The sequence below is a fragment of the Trachurus japonicus genome, chromosome 3 (assembly GCF_045865225.1).
Source record: "Trachurus japonicus isolate A0001 chromosome 3, Traja_1.0".
Classification (NCBI taxonomy): Eukaryota; Metazoa; Chordata; class Actinopteri; order Carangiformes; family Carangidae; genus Trachurus; species Trachurus japonicus.
Window position 1 is genome coordinate 15942935 of NC_140909.1, and position 16089 is coordinate 15959023.

A 16089-nucleotide genomic window follows, 5' to 3' on the forward strand; every position below is an offset into this window, starting at 1 on the left:
TATCCATACCGAAAGAATCTGAGGGTTTGTCCATGAGAGTTAGTGCCCAGAATAACTTATTACATTAATTTTTTTTATTTTTTTGTGAAGTGGTTGATAGTTAAAAACACAAGTGAGCATATTTGTATCAATTTAAGTTTTGTTTATTTTTTAATCAAACCATATTTCTATTTGTTTCCATCCTAACTGAGATGAAAAACAAAAAAAATCTAACTCTATGCCCTAATTCTCCGCATCTTTCTCTCACTCTGCCTCCGTCTCTCTCTCTCTCACACACACACACACAGGCATACACTCTACACAGTGAAAGACCCTGTAGGCTCGGAAGTGGAGTACTGTATCTTTGCTGCCACCTAATGCAGATATCACACGCCGTCTCCCAGCACCAGTAGGCTTTACTCCTACTTTGTCTCCAGCTCAGGCTTCAGATTTTTTTAATCCTGTCATGTGGGGTTTCAAACACACTCACAGGTCCCAGGCTCTTCAGCACTGCGGCAGGCCTTAGGTGGTCTGGGATTTTGTTTTCCATGGATGGCAGTGTGTGAGGCGTTTGTGATATGCTAATTTAATCATTTTTGTCCACTCCTCCCCTTCCTTCTTTCCCTTTTGCACCTATCAATCTAATCACTTCATCGGGATTCCTGGAGCAGGTGGAGGGAAGGGGGGGGTTGGATGGGGGAACAGACTGAAACAAATAGATAGATAGAGGAAAAGAGAGAGAGGGAAGGAGAGAGAAAGAGGGGGAGAAAGCGAGAAGAGTCTCTGGCTGTGCAAACACCACAACAGCAGTCTTTTCATCTATGAGCGCATGCAGCCTCCATCCAACCATTCCACCCCCCACCCCACCCCACCCCACCCAACCCCCCGCACACTCACTCACGCACACCTCCCGAATGCTTTTAATTTTAGTGATGGTTCACTTTAATTATTATGAAAATTAAATCAAATGTAATCGGCGGATTAATGCGACCGATGAGATAATTCAGCCGCATGGTGATGAGAGCAGGGTGGATCGTCTATAAATCTCCACCAAAATGAGGAGGCAGGCAGGAGGCACCCAGCTCCACAAGCACTGGGCTGTAAAGTCAGGTTAGCCTCTTATCTTATTTGCACATCAGTGTTTTGCCACTTTTCATATGCAGAAACATTTTTGATGCAAATTAATGAGAACTAGGTAACTTAGTCTACCTCAGTCAGACCAAAAGGAAAGATACACAGATGCAAAATATACATTACTTTTGTCTGGAACACTTATCAAATAGTATATTGATTTTGTCAAGAGCAGTTGCCACTGTAAACTGTAAATAAAGCACATTTAATAACTGATTTGCAGTGAATGAGACAGACATGCCTGTTTCTTCCTCTAGGGACCTACTAGTCCTGAATATTTTGCCACTGTGTGATTGAAGATATGTTCTGTAACTCATAGTTTAACCAAACATTCAGAAAATCTGCCAAACAAAATATCAGTTAATGTGCATTCCCAGCTTCATCCGTTATGCATAAATTAGCTATTGTGTGTACTATGATAAACAGCTGGTGAAACTAATTCTTCAGTCAAGTGATATTAAAGCACTACAGAAAATGAGTGCACAATGAGATGATGAAATTAAAAGAGTGCCAGTCAAACCTTAAAAACAGTGGGAAATCTATCTGACGGAAATATGGTATAATTTTAGGATTGTTAAATATTTTCACCTGCTGCTACTTTTAATCTCTTCACGGACATTCAAGTCACACACTTCATGTCACGATAAGGCTTTATGTGCATGACTTTAAGTCTGTTTCCATTACATTTAAATACAAATACCACTGAAACTTTACTCTCTAAACCTATGTTTCATGTTCAGGTTACCTGATGGATAAGAGGCCCTGTCAACAACGTACTGGACTAATTCTGTGCTCTCTGTAAACATGGTATAATACTTACAAATGGTGTGATGGGTAATTTGGTTAATGATGAAGTAAAATGACGTTTTCAGGTTACAGTGGGGTAAAGGTTTCAGTTGTAGCAGGCATTAGAGCTTAATTCATGGGCTGATAGATATGACACTTTTTTTCCATTTAGAAATATTTTAAAGTGTTTGTTTTAGAAATAAAATAAAGTATTATGATTCACCTGACAATATGGAGAAAGGCAGTGATATTGGTATGATTATAGACTTTGCATTGATTAGATGCTGATGTCCGTCAGTTTGAGCTTTTGTCCCATTGTAATTTGCTTCTTTTTTTTAATTTTTTTTACCAGAGTCCCCTCCTGTTTCTCCTTCTGCAACTTTATGTTCCTCTTCTTTTTTTTTTTTTTTTACTCGTACCCTTTTTTGCTACTGCTCTCCATTCTTTTCTCTTCCTCCCTACATCCTTCTCTCCCTCCCTTAATCACAGAGTGTGAGGGAATTGATAACCGTCTATTACCATATGTTGCTCCATGATTAATGTTCTCAGGTCTGTCTCGTTGTTTCTTATTCATAGCTCATGTCATGGCCCATAAACTAATACCTAAAAGAGATCTGCCAGATGATTCCCACTAAAAATGAGGGGCAAGAGAAAGAGACACAGAGGGAAAGATGCAGATACTGATGCTTAAGTCTAGTTAAGGTCACGAGGAGACGGCCTGTGAACAGCACTCTAGGAAAGTCAAAGATGAAACAAGGGGAAAGGAAAGAGATCTTTGTGCTTTGGCACTGATTGAAATATTTAGCTCCATTTTGTCTGGCAGAGCAGGTGTCAGCATTATGCCAAATGGAGTTATTATGGGCATAAATCTGAGGCAAGAGATGATTTGTTGTACCTATCATGATATATTTATTAGGTACCACCATTCTGTTATGAATCTGTTGATAACAAGTGACAAGTATTGTGATATGGGGATGAGGCAGAAGCTTTCCGTCACAAAGCACTACATGGAAATGTCCTATTACAGCACAAATGTGAGTCTGAAGCAACAATTTATGTCATGAAATGTTTGTCTACACAAAAGCCAACCAGCAATTCATATTAAGTCTATCTGCTGGTTCATTCTCCTCTTATACCACTAATGAAAGATTCCAAGATCAAGTCAAAGTGAACAACGAAGCTGCTCTCCTTAAAAAGGAGCTTTCCAGTGAGTTTGGCCAAACCACAGGTTTACTGGTCCAGTTCATTCTCACCACTCTCAGTGTCAATTTCATCAGGAGAGAGTAGCAGGCAACTACTGTAGCTGGTGAACACAGTTAAAGGGATACTTCACCGAAAATCAATAATTCACCAATTTTCTTCTCACCGTCATGCCAAGGAAGAGTTCGGAGAACTTTCGGAGTTATCAGGAGTTCCAGGGGGGGTTCGGCTGGCAACGGATTTTCATATAATGGCGGCGGATTGTGCTCACTTCTGAATCGTCCAAATTCCCACTATGAAACATCCAAATACCTCCATACACGCATGCACACTCTGTTGATGTTTGTGTGCATGTGCATTTGCTGCAAGATGTTCTTCCGTGTTTACATCATATATCTAATGGTTTACAACGACAAACGAACATCTCGCAGCAAATCTCGCATATAAACATCAACAGAGCCACTGGGAGCTACTAATACAACAAGGCTAAAAACAGAGATAAAAGTATTTTTTTCTGAACAACTTTTTCATGTCACGGCTTCAGGACACTTGGGTCAGTACGGACGAGCAGTATGGAGGTATCTGGATGTTTCATAGTGTGTGTTTTGGACGATTCAAAAGTGAGCTCTATCCACCGCCATTATATGAAAATACATTGCCAGCTGAACCCCCCCTGGAACTCCAAAAGCATTTTGATGACTCTGAAAGTTCTCCGAACCCTTCCTTGGCATGACGGTGAGCAGAAAATTTTAGTGATTTAGGGTGAAGTATCCCTTTAACTATTCGTATGACATATTCGTATGTTGCTGCAACGGAATTTTGTTGTCATTTATGACAATGACAATAAAAGCAATTGATTGATTGATTGATGAGCCAAGTATTTCTTTAAGAAACTCACAGAGACTTAAACAGAGTGCCATTTGACAAAAAAATCAAATAACATAAGTGAAGGCAAACGGATTCTGGTGTCTATGTAATGTAGTTTACAACATGTTAACAGCCGGGGCAAAGAAGGTCAAGGTTGATGTTGAGGTCACGTATAGACAACTATTTACAAATCTCAAGTAGGCAGAAAGTCACTGCCTCCGTATTGTATCTTGTAATATACTGTATGGGTGTGAAAAGAAGCTGAGGGATGGTGAATTTTATCTTAGTTAACCCTGGCAAGCTCAGATCCGTTTCCAGATGGCACACACTTAAACAAATGAACACAGACATACGCACACACTAGAGGTTTGAAAAATTCTGGGTCCCAACTGAAATAGGCCTTTGGTGACATAAAAACTAAACTTGAGTCGGAAAAGACTCCTGATATTAGGTGTTTTTTACTTAGAGTTTAGGTGAAACACAAACACATCTTTTATCTGTAAATCCTTATGGCTGTCTTGTATCCCTGTTACGTCTACTACCTCATGCATAGAGACATGCATACATACAGTGTAATAAATACAAAGTGACACACTATCACTGGAATATGAATGCATAATTGATAAGGTCATAAATTTTATGTGTATTCCTGCTGACCACTACACTCTGCATGGATGGGTAAAATATGCTCCTATATGCCTTAGAGCTAAATACATGAGAGGGGGAGAGAAAGTTATGACATGTCCATTGTAAGTAAGTTCAAATTCTAATTTACTTATTAATCACAAAGTTATATGTCTTATAATAACCACAGGTTGATTTCGGGCAAGTGGCAGAGAGAAGTTAGGGAAGAGCTGTAATTAAAAATGAAATGCTTTGCCTTAATGCAGACAAGTCAGCTTTTTCTTTCTGCAACAAGCTGGAGACCTGTCCTGTGTCGATGTTTTGTCACTGTCATGTAAAAGTCAGGAGACAGAAACAGTTTACATGGCACAAGTTATATTTTAATTTCAGTTGTCTTAGTGTGGCAAGCTAAAAACAGTGACTCAATTGCCATGTGAACACTCAGATGATGTGTCACTGGGAACTCAAATTTAAAAAAGCCATCGAAGTTGTCTTGTCTCTTGGATTATGAAGCATTTTTTATCACAAGGACATGGTTTTTGTAAAGCCAGTGTGCTTCCTGTATTTGTCTTTGTCTGAGAAATGTTTCACTTCAATTCTGTTTTGCCTTACACCCTGGTTTTAGTTCAGATGAGTGAATGAATTTCCCACCAGAATTCTTTTCTCTGTTCCCAGAGGGTTAAACTGAAAGTCAATCACTGCCGACAATCATGGTGTAATTAAGCTACGTCTAATTTAACTGCCGGTCAGGAAACGATAATATTATTAGTCCTTACTTACAACGAAACTCAATTAAAAAAAAAATGAGCTGGTGACATTAGCTAACTATGAGATGGTAAAATGGAAAGCCAAAGTGAGAGAGATGAGAAGACCAGTGAGAATATAACAATGAAAGAAACCGAGCAGAAAAATGTGCAAAAATAGTCTCTAAACAGAGAAAAACAAGGAGCAAAAAAAAAGAAAAGAAACGAGAGGAAGAGAAACAGCGAGTCAAGTGTGCATAATAATGTGCACTCAAGTCTATATTTAAATGGTGGCATTGCTTGTTGAAACAGAAGCAGTTGACTTGACTGGCTCGCCTGTATGTATCAGTAAAGGGTCATGCATACATTATTCTGGAGTTGAGATAATTTGTCGACACTTAGCCAGAACAGGGTAGAGCGAGAGGCTGATTAGCATGTTGGTACAACAGGAATTGAGACACAGGGGCTTTGAAACTGACATGAATCTGACACCGCACATACTCTGTCATATTTTCCTTTTCCTCATTTATTCCCCCCCCCCCCCCCCCCCCCCCCACTCTTCTTTAAGGCAGAATTAATATTCATGCAGAGGCAAATGATGAATATGAATGTGCGAACAAGCTAACTTGTTTTGGTGATGATAACAAGAAAAAAAAGAGATACACAGAAGACAGTCCCTTGAGAAACAACGTGTGTGGATTTTTAGTTACATTTCCAGCTCATCTGTGGGGTTTTTGGTTGTTTTTTGGATTCCCTACACTATATCCTCTTTGTGCCAAAAAAATATCAGAGAGCACACTGGGTTTTAATATTTTCTACCAGTCATTTTGGTACTTAAGAGTTTATTGTGTGTACGGTGCCTGTATTACTAGCCATGTTTCCATCCAAAGTGATTCGAATTACTGGAAAATGCGCATTAAAAGAAATTCGAATCATGTGTGTTTCCATCTACGGACTTTGCACCGCCCCCGGCCGGCCGGACGGACGGACGGTCTGATTTGAACACATTAGCGCGATTTAGCGCATATGTTTATTACCGTCATAACGCGACCCGTGTGTGTGTGTGTGTGTGTGTGTGTGTGTGTGTGTGGGAGAGAGAGAGAGAGAGAGAGAGAGAGAGAGAGAGAGAGAGAGAGAGTTGCGCCGCCCCAGACTTTATTAATGATAAACGCTGGATTCGCTGGTTGATAAGTTTGGTTTTTACTGAGGAGGAACTATGAAGAACTGTGCAGTAATCACATATGAAGGTGTGTGGGGGCTTTTATTTTGCCGTGGCGATGCGCCACAATTAATTAATTGTTGTGTGACAGCGGAAACCCTGATGTTGTCTTGTGAGTGAACTGCAAACACGGGAGCAGATGGGGTGAAAGTGCGCTACGTCACACTTGATTCGCATACAGCTGTTTCCATCCCATTCGAATCAACCAAAACCCGGCCATAGCGAGCGTATTTCATTTTGTGCGAATCAGAGGATTTTAATGCGAATCACGGCGTTTCCATCATCATTTTCCGATGCGATACATCTCGATGCGCATCTAAACAGCTGATGGAAACGCACCTACTCACTGTGTTACTGAGAGACTTTTATTCAGATCAAAATTCTAATTGTTACAAATAATAAAAAAATATATATAGGCTACTTCCTTACCAAAAAGCAGGGAACAAAAGTTAGGAACTGGAAGGCCTGTGCGGGGGACAAAACTAATCTGAATTCAGTTCACTATGTGGAGGCCAAACTTTACGTGCAATGTTGTCAGTTGTCTTTCCAGATAAAAATAAATATATTTTTGTATTATCATTATTAAGGTCAAAAGCATCTATAAAAAAACAAAACAATAAAAACACTGCCAGCTTCTAGTTTCAAACAGGAGAAACCATATATGAACCCCTCCATGGCCTTTAGTGCTCTGCAGCACCAGAGGCCAGGTGGGAATTTATCCAAAGAAACAGTGCACCACAAGCCCTCTAAGAAAGCTTCCACAGCTTCCGCACATAGTACACAGCTCTTTTACACTCCCATACATACACAAATGCAAACACACACACACAGGCTCAATATGGCACAGATTAGCAGGCCAAACTGTGCATCGTCATACTGTTTATCATTTAAGTTTGATCAACACAGCCTATCTTTTAGTTAGTATGAAAGGATACACTCAAAAATATGAGTTTAAACATTTAAAACCAGACAATGTTAATGCTAATATTCAGTTAACCAAGCACTACAATATAGAGCAGGACACTTACGTCGTACACGTAGACTGGTCGCACAACTTCTTGAGCCTGCATGTGGCATCACATCTGCTTCCAAACTTCATCATGTCTTTGGACCGTCATTTCTCCGCGGCTGTTAGAGTAAAGGACGTGCGCTTTCCCCCCTCGGTACTAGACGATTTTAACAAGCGACTGTTTGTCTGCAAGTACCGTGCTTCCATCGATATATCGATACCGATACAGTTACAAGCAGTTATTGTGGGAACATGCTTGCAGTTCCTGCTCCAGCGTTTCTTGGTTAGCGCGTATTCTCTCCGTATTCCGTGTTGGTGACGTCAACAGGTGTGTTGTTGTTGTTGTTGTTGTTGTTGTTGTTGTTGTTGTTCTTCTTCTTCTTCTTCTTCTTCTTCTTCTTCTTCTTTCTGTTTTAGGTTTTACGGCGGTTGGCATCCAGCTTTTTGGTGCATTACCGCCACCTTCTGTCCTGGAGTGTGAAACAGGTGTGTTTCCTCAGTTCGACGTTCCTATTGGTTTCAGTAAGTGATGTCACAGCCAATCAGAGATCAGCTGTCATACCAAAGAATAGAATAGAATAGAATAGAATAGAATAGAATAGAATAGAATAGAATAGAATAGAAAATAGGTCTCTAGGAGGAAAATTCCGATCGTCCAGCAGCTTACATAACAATGATATGATATAAATGATATAAAAAGTAAACGTGTAACCTTACAAAGGACATTGTGCATTTTGATGGCAGCAGAAATGACGGATGAAGGATGGAGGATTGAAGGATTGAAAGGTCCTCTATACAACAAGTGTGTTGCAGCTAAGATGAATTGATAGTGACTGTATAAGGATCAGTTATTTTAATTTTGACCAAAGGCTGAGTTAGAAGAGATTTGGATAGGACCAGAGGTGATTGCTGGGGTGCAGACTGAATACTTAAACATTTCATTATTTTTGTTCTCATTTCATTTCAAGGTATTAACATGCATCTGGTATCCCATATATTCTTTAGCCAAAAAATCCCTGTTATATTTTGTCAAATGTGGAACAATTAGGCCTGCATTCTCAGAAACTACAATGTACTCCTTATGCTTTTTGGCCTTTCAGTTCACTTGTCATAAACTCATTAGCCTATTTGTACATATGACCATTTTAATGAACTTGAAAGACACGTCAATACATTTTAAAATATGAATAAAATAAACTGTTCTCTGGTTCCTATAATGTGTTATATATACTGTAGCTTCAAAGTAGACACCAGAGGGAGAAACTGTCTGGGCAAAACATAATTTTCTCATTTGCATGAAACTTGTGGGTGTCCTGCAAGATGGACCCCTGCTGCAAACTTGGCAGCACAGTACACAACTACTTAAGAGTTTTCTTGAGTTTTGTAGCCATACAAAAAGAAGAATCTCTGGAGTCTTAGCCCTCACTTAGTTTGGGGGAACATAGCTGGCCAAGTAATCAACTTGCATGCGTACACTGCCAGACCAGATATCAAAACAAAGAACAGAAACTGAGATTACTGAGGGGATGTGTGGTCTAACCCATTTTATAAGATCCCTTTAATGAATTGAGTGAATTCTCAGTGAGGTGGTCATAGTCAGTGTATTAGATTCAGATCAGCATGCTCCCAGGTTAGAGAGGCAGCCCCGAGCATCAGCTGATCTGCAGAGGAATACAACGTGCATAGGTGGAAGAATCACTGGATCATAAGATTCCTCTAAATCCCTGATGTGATGATACATAGAAATCATTCGGACAGATATTGCACAAAGCAAGTCCTGGCATCTCAGTAGAGCTGTTCACACTAAATCTCCTCTTTTATTCAATCTAACCTATTTCTACAATATACATTAAAAAAAAACAACCACCACCACACAGCCAGTTCAGTGGCTAGTGTGGTGTCACCTCACAGATCAGACTAGTGGGAAAGGTAGAAGGGTGTAAAAAAAAAAAAAAGTCTGAACAGACACCACAATGTGTGCATGACAGATTTTCTAGAAAAACAAACTAATCTCATAATGTCTTTTGTCTTGTCTGAATCCATGCACATCGTAATAATATAATATATAATAATAATAATAAATATAAATAATATAAGTGAGGTGCAGGCTGTCATCCACATGTTCCTCGCTCCTTTAGTGAGCATCTCATGACACTAACACATGACCGCAACTATTATGATGCAATCGTGTGTGTGGATTAAATTTTACTATTTCTCATGATGTAACCTGACACGTTAGTGTTTTGAATAGCATATTTTTCTTATTCTGCCAATCCCATTCCATCTTCAGCAGCACATCTTCTAAAGTATCTAAATAAAATAGCACAGTGGATCATACGATTTATTCCAAAAGCTGGGTCAGAATATTAATTAAATTTTCCTCCTTTCTAGAGTCCAGTGATCACACATTTTCTGGTGTGGCTTGAGCAGGAAAGATATAACACCAACGTGAAAGCAAACCTCCAGAGAAAAACAATCCCATCTATCCCACCATGCATCTCGTCACCTTTCCCGTTTCTCTTTGGACGGCAGGCAGCGTTTGAAGCCTTATCGGGTGCTCTGCTGTTTCATGTCCACCAGATGAAGTCTTTTAATGTTGGAGCAAAAGGTAGTGTCTGAATAATTACTAGGGCGCCAAGCTGCGAACGCAAATTACTGCACACAGCAACAGATGTGTGACACGCACACACATCAACAGAGCTCCACAAACACGACAGCACTTACACACAAACAGGCCATCCGCGCACACGCGTGAGAGCATACACATGTAATCATGCACAGCTATGCAAACCTATCTTTGTCTCTGTTTTACTCATAGGCACACATTCATATACAGTGGGGAAAATAAGTATTTGATCCCCTGCTGATTTTTACCCTTATTTCACTTGATCAAATGTAAATTAATTTATAACCTTTATATGTTGACATTTTTTCAGGATTTTTTTTGTGTTGATATTCTTTCTCTCTCTTTTAAAATGAACTTACCATAAAAACTATAGACCGTCCATTTCTCTGTGGGGGAGCAAACTTACAAAATCAGCAGGGGATCAAATCCTTATTTTCCCCACTGTACATGCATACGCAAATTGTATTTTCTCTTGTCTTTTGATATGGTGGACATTATTGTTTCGTCTTGTGACAATTATATATTGCATACTGTATCACTGCTGAGGCCACAGCCTCTAATGAGAGACCAAGTATCACAAAAAAAAGAGAAGACCTCTGAAATGTCAACCACAAGCCTCAGCCACTGAGTTACACTACCAACATCAAAACAATGCAATGTAATGTTCAAATTTAAAACAACATATGCACATCCACTCGAAAATGTTATATACAACATGCAATCATTACAAAAAGCACTCAGCTCCTTTTTTTGCTAATAAACCATAACCAAGGCAGCACATAGGTTTCTACAGTTACTTGGTAGATCAAGACATATTTTCCACATAACATACCACATAACACATAACATAACGTATGTCTAAATCTAACAATAAATCCTATGAAATGCCTATATCAAAAGAACACATGCACCTATGGAAAAGAAGCAGAAGAATAACTTAATAAGGCTGCAGCGAAGAGATTAAAACCCTGACCTCTATCTGTGCTCCTCAGGATAAATAATGTTGGATGTACTCAGAGTCTTTTCACTCGTCCTAAAAAAGTGTCCTGTGTGAATGAGACATCATAGTGATCCTGTGGAAGTGCAGCACTGCTGTTTGTTGGTGGGGATCTGACACACCTGTTGCAGCAAAACATTGTCAGGAGGAATACAGGTGTTACTAATCACTAATCAACCACCTTGTGTCCCAGGAAGCCTTTCAGTGTGACAGTCATTAGTGCCACAGGGCAAACGCACTGTGAGTGGGAGAAGTTGTAAATTGTCTGAATTTTTTTTTATATGCTTCACCTGGCCACAGTTTACACTCTACACACATAATGTTCTCCACAGTTGTAGACAAACTTGTCCTTCCTCTCACAATGTGCTCAAAAAAGCAGCGAGACTAACAGAATTTAAACTATGAGCCTCTGGGTGAGGCCAGTTCCCTCCCTGCTGCCCATTGACTCCAATACAAAATACTGTTCCTTTGTTTCCTGTCTTACATTGTTGGACAAACTGATTAATCCATACAAGAAGTCTGCCACCTGTTAATGACAGTATACAAAAAATGGCAACCTGTACAGCTTCGTTGATCTTGAGTCAGTCATTGCAGAAAAATGGAACGAAAAAATTAAAGTCTATGGCAATGGCAAAACCCATTATTTTCAATAATAGTATGTGTTACAGATGTGGCGAAATAGCCACTCTACTGTGTTTGTTTTTGCAGGTAGATGAACTGTGTCAGTAGCCAGGGGAGACTTAAATGCAGATCTGCTGTCAGAAGGCTCTGTAGATCTGCTCGGATTAAGACGGTGTACATTCACAAAATCCACTGAGATCAATGCTGTAGCAAACCTTGATCTCTCTCTTTAATCTCTGATACCTTTAATCAGAATGACAGAAAGACAGTGCAGTACTCCCTGCCATTTACCTAAGAGGCTGCTCATTCATCTGCCAGCTCTCTCACTCTGTCTATCTCACATATACACACTTTCATTCTGTCTTTCTCATTCTCTTAGTGTCAATTAATCTTTCTCTCTTTATCCATCTCGGTTGTTCTCCCCCTCGCTCTCTCTCACTTTCACACACATTCATTGCCGTTCTCTCCCGCCTTCCACTCATTGTGCTGTTGCCAGTGTAGTTAAGGTGATGGCTTGACAGACAGCGCTTAAGGGTGACGCCTGTTTGCCTTGTGTTTTATGGCGTCAGTATTGTGAAGAAGGCATTAAGCATCTGCCGTCGTCATTAGCCGGCCAGCGCACCCAGTCTGTTATGAGATGCAGATGAATGACTTGAAGGAAATCCAAATGTTCACATTCTATCATTCCCTCCTCGGAGCGTTTTATTGGATTTCCTAATTACACTCTGTCATTTTGTTTTCTTTTTGTTTCTGGTGCTGGCTACAGGACAGCTGTTGAAATCCCGTGGTCCAATTGTGACTTTAAAGATTATTAACAATTACATTATTACACAGTGTTACGTTTTTATAAATTAAAAATATGACTTATTGCTTCTTTCCTACCACCATGAACCAGATGGAGAGATCTCTCATCTTTCTAAAACATTTATTATTAAAGATATTTTGGGGCATTTTATGCCTTTTTTAGATAGGACAGTGAAGAAAGCAGGGAGAACAACTGGGGGAATGATGTGCGGTAACGATCATATCAGTCGGGAGTCGAACCGACGCTCACCGCTTCAGGTCATACCAACATGAGATGTGCTGATCACTCAACCATCCCATTAAAACATTTGTTTGTCTAGGGATAGTTGTTTGAGTATAGTTGTACTTATGAATGATTCACAGCTGAACAATGCAACCACCGTTTGTTCTGTTGGTCTCACTAGAGAATTCAGGGGGGGGGACTATAGATTTTGACCTTTATTAAACAGCTTCGGAGTAATTAAGGGAGGCTCTCTGCCTTCCCCCTAGCATCTCTTGGCTGAAAACCAACCTTGCAAGATCAGAACCTGTGACTTGATGTCCCAGATCTCGTCTTCGGAGAAACATGGATTGCTTTACGACACTACGACACAAACACCCCAGTAATCCGTAATCTCTTGTTAACCACCTCAGTAGACATCGCTCCACGGATTGCTTTCTCACCGGCTTTGTTGAAAACAAATGCACATAGCCGGGGGGGAGGGAGGAGGTTTAGCTGTGAGGTTTTACGACAGTGAAAATATGCACTCTGAAACTGTAGGGGGAGCTCCGTGGGGAAAAAAGCGTCTTGACTTGCATAGTTCCCCTTTAAATGCTATGCTTCAGGACAGCTCAGTGCATGCACTGCATTTATGTAGTACCTTTCTAGTCTTATTGGACACTGAAAACACTTGACTCTATAGGTCACATTGTAAAGAATTATTTTTCCGTTGAACTTTTATGTAGACATGGACATGGGGAACAGGTAAATTGTAAATAATGATGAGATTTATATTGCAAACAATAGGATGGTTGTCAGGTTAAGAAATGTTGTGGTTTTAGCAGGGTTCAGGGGACAGCAGATCCATGGGTTTCAGAGCCAGAAGTTCTCATCCAATGGTGACAGATTTTCAGGACATTGAAGGTGGCTTGATGAGCTGGTGACTTGCAGGTGAAGAGGGGATCAGTGTGGCTCCTGACAAACAACACACACACAAACAGAAAGGGAGGGACGATGGAGAGACACATTCACATGTCACATGAGGAAAATTGCTGAGCTTTAAACACACGTCCATTCATTGACTCATACATTTATACAGTGCTTTCCCTCTACACTTCAATATCATATAGACACCAGTGACACATTGGGGCCAATAGGAGCCTTAGTATCTTGCCAAAAGACACTTCTGGGAATCGAACCACTGACCTTCCGATTAGTGGAGGACCCGCCTGACCCCCTGAGCCTCTTGGGGAAGCTGAGACACAGCAGTCTGTCCTGAGCACCCCAAGTACTGCATCTCACTTAAACAATCAGATTTTTTTCTACTGGTGTCTCTTCATTCACTAGCTCACATCTCTAACCTTGAGGTCACTGCTGTATGTTTTTTTTTTCTTATGAGAGACAAAAGCCGATGAAGTGCACCGTTGTTTTGATCGATTTGATTTCATTGTTGCTGTACTGTGCCCCTAAGACTAAGACTGCATTCACCCCTAGTGGTGTTTTCACATTTTGTGATGTTGCAGTCTGAATTTAAAATTGATTTAAATCTGACTAAAATCTGACTAAAATTTCAAAGTGTTTCCATAGCATTTTGTTACACATTGTTGTGTCTGGTAAACCCATCCGATCAAACCCGTATGTGTGTGAGTTTACACAATATGCGCTTCCTCCTGTAGCTGTCTAAGCACATGTTCTTGTGTATCTGTGTCTGCATGTGTGTGCCTAATGCAATGCCTCAAGTGAAGCCCCCACTGGGACATCATGGTCAGACAGACTTATTCAACAGCACAAATAAAAATCAATAAACAATCTGAAGTTTTCACCCTAAACACTGCTTCTTTTTTTAAGCTGTGTTTTTTCAATGAATATACAACGTGGCCAGGACCTCAGCAGCGTAGACAGGCCCTGTCCCTGGGAGAGATTAGATAGTGTCTCTAAAACAAGGAGAAAATTGAGGGAGAACGGAGCAGAGGAGAACAGAGAGGAGGAGAGTAGAGGAGAGAGGAGGTTAGAGCAGTGATACTGCGGGTCAAATCTAATGAATACAGTCTAAAACTGGAAAATGTATAGAAAAAGGTTTTAAGGAGGGGTATAGGGATGGGTGGACTGTGATAAGCAATACAACATGAGTTGGTCAATCAGTCAAAATAAAATAAGGAACAGTGCCCAGACAAATTAGAAAGAATCAGTTCACAAAGAAACAACAAAAAAATTAATTTCACTCTACTGTATTAAAGAATACAACTCCTTCCTGTTTCATTTTTTGGCATACATTGCAGTCATTTACACAATGCACAGGCTGTTCACATGGACAATTTGTGTGCACATCACAAACACACACAAAATTACACCCTCAAGCGTGTGTGTGTTCATGCGTGTAGGTCTACGTGTGAGTGTGTTTGGGAAGGGCCACTTTGCCAAGAGCACTAATTAGAGGTCAGTTCAGTTTGGGTAGAGTCTGTTCTCACCCTCTGATTCCACTGCCAGGTCACCACTAGGTTCCTACCCTGTGCCTGCCCCGTGTGTGTGTGTGTGTGTCTGTGTGTGTGCACCTCTAAGCCCATATGTGAAAGAGAGAGAGAGAGAGCGAGAGCGAGAGAGAGAGAGAGAGGTGAGGGCTGGTGGGTCTCGGGGCCAGACCAGGCAGCCAGTCAACCCAGGGAGGAGGGCCTCGTCATGGGATGAGGCCGTTGGCAGGCCTGCTCTCTGGCAGGATCTGTGTGGGCCCTACAGGTCATGGGCCGTATATGTTTGTAAGGCTACTGTCACATCAGATAATAGCAGACAATCTTGATTTATTTATTTATTTATTTTATCAATATTGCGTTCTCTTCACTTCATTTAGAGTCTCTCTGTCTCATCCCCTTACTGTCTAGAGTCTCTTTTTACTTAAAGGTCATAGCTACAACTTTTGATGATTCATTTTTTAAAAATAATGCATCCACAGAATGTCTAGAGGGGTGCAGAATAAAAGTATTAATTTTACTGAATTTTAAAAAAGATAGTATATAAATAATTGTTTAATACATTTTGGCGGGTCCGAAATATATAAATATTTACATCTGGTTACGTTGGCAACGTCGGCATGGAATGTTCTCTGTGGCAACAGCATTAGAATGTTGATGTCATGTGTAACTGCTGTAACTGGCAACCAGTAAAACGGAAGGTTGGAGCGAGAGAGTTCTACACCTACTGGCCAAGAGGAATTAAACTGTAGCTATCACCTTTAAAAAAACAAAATATTTTGAATGCATTTTTTTATTTTTTATTTATTGCATTTTACA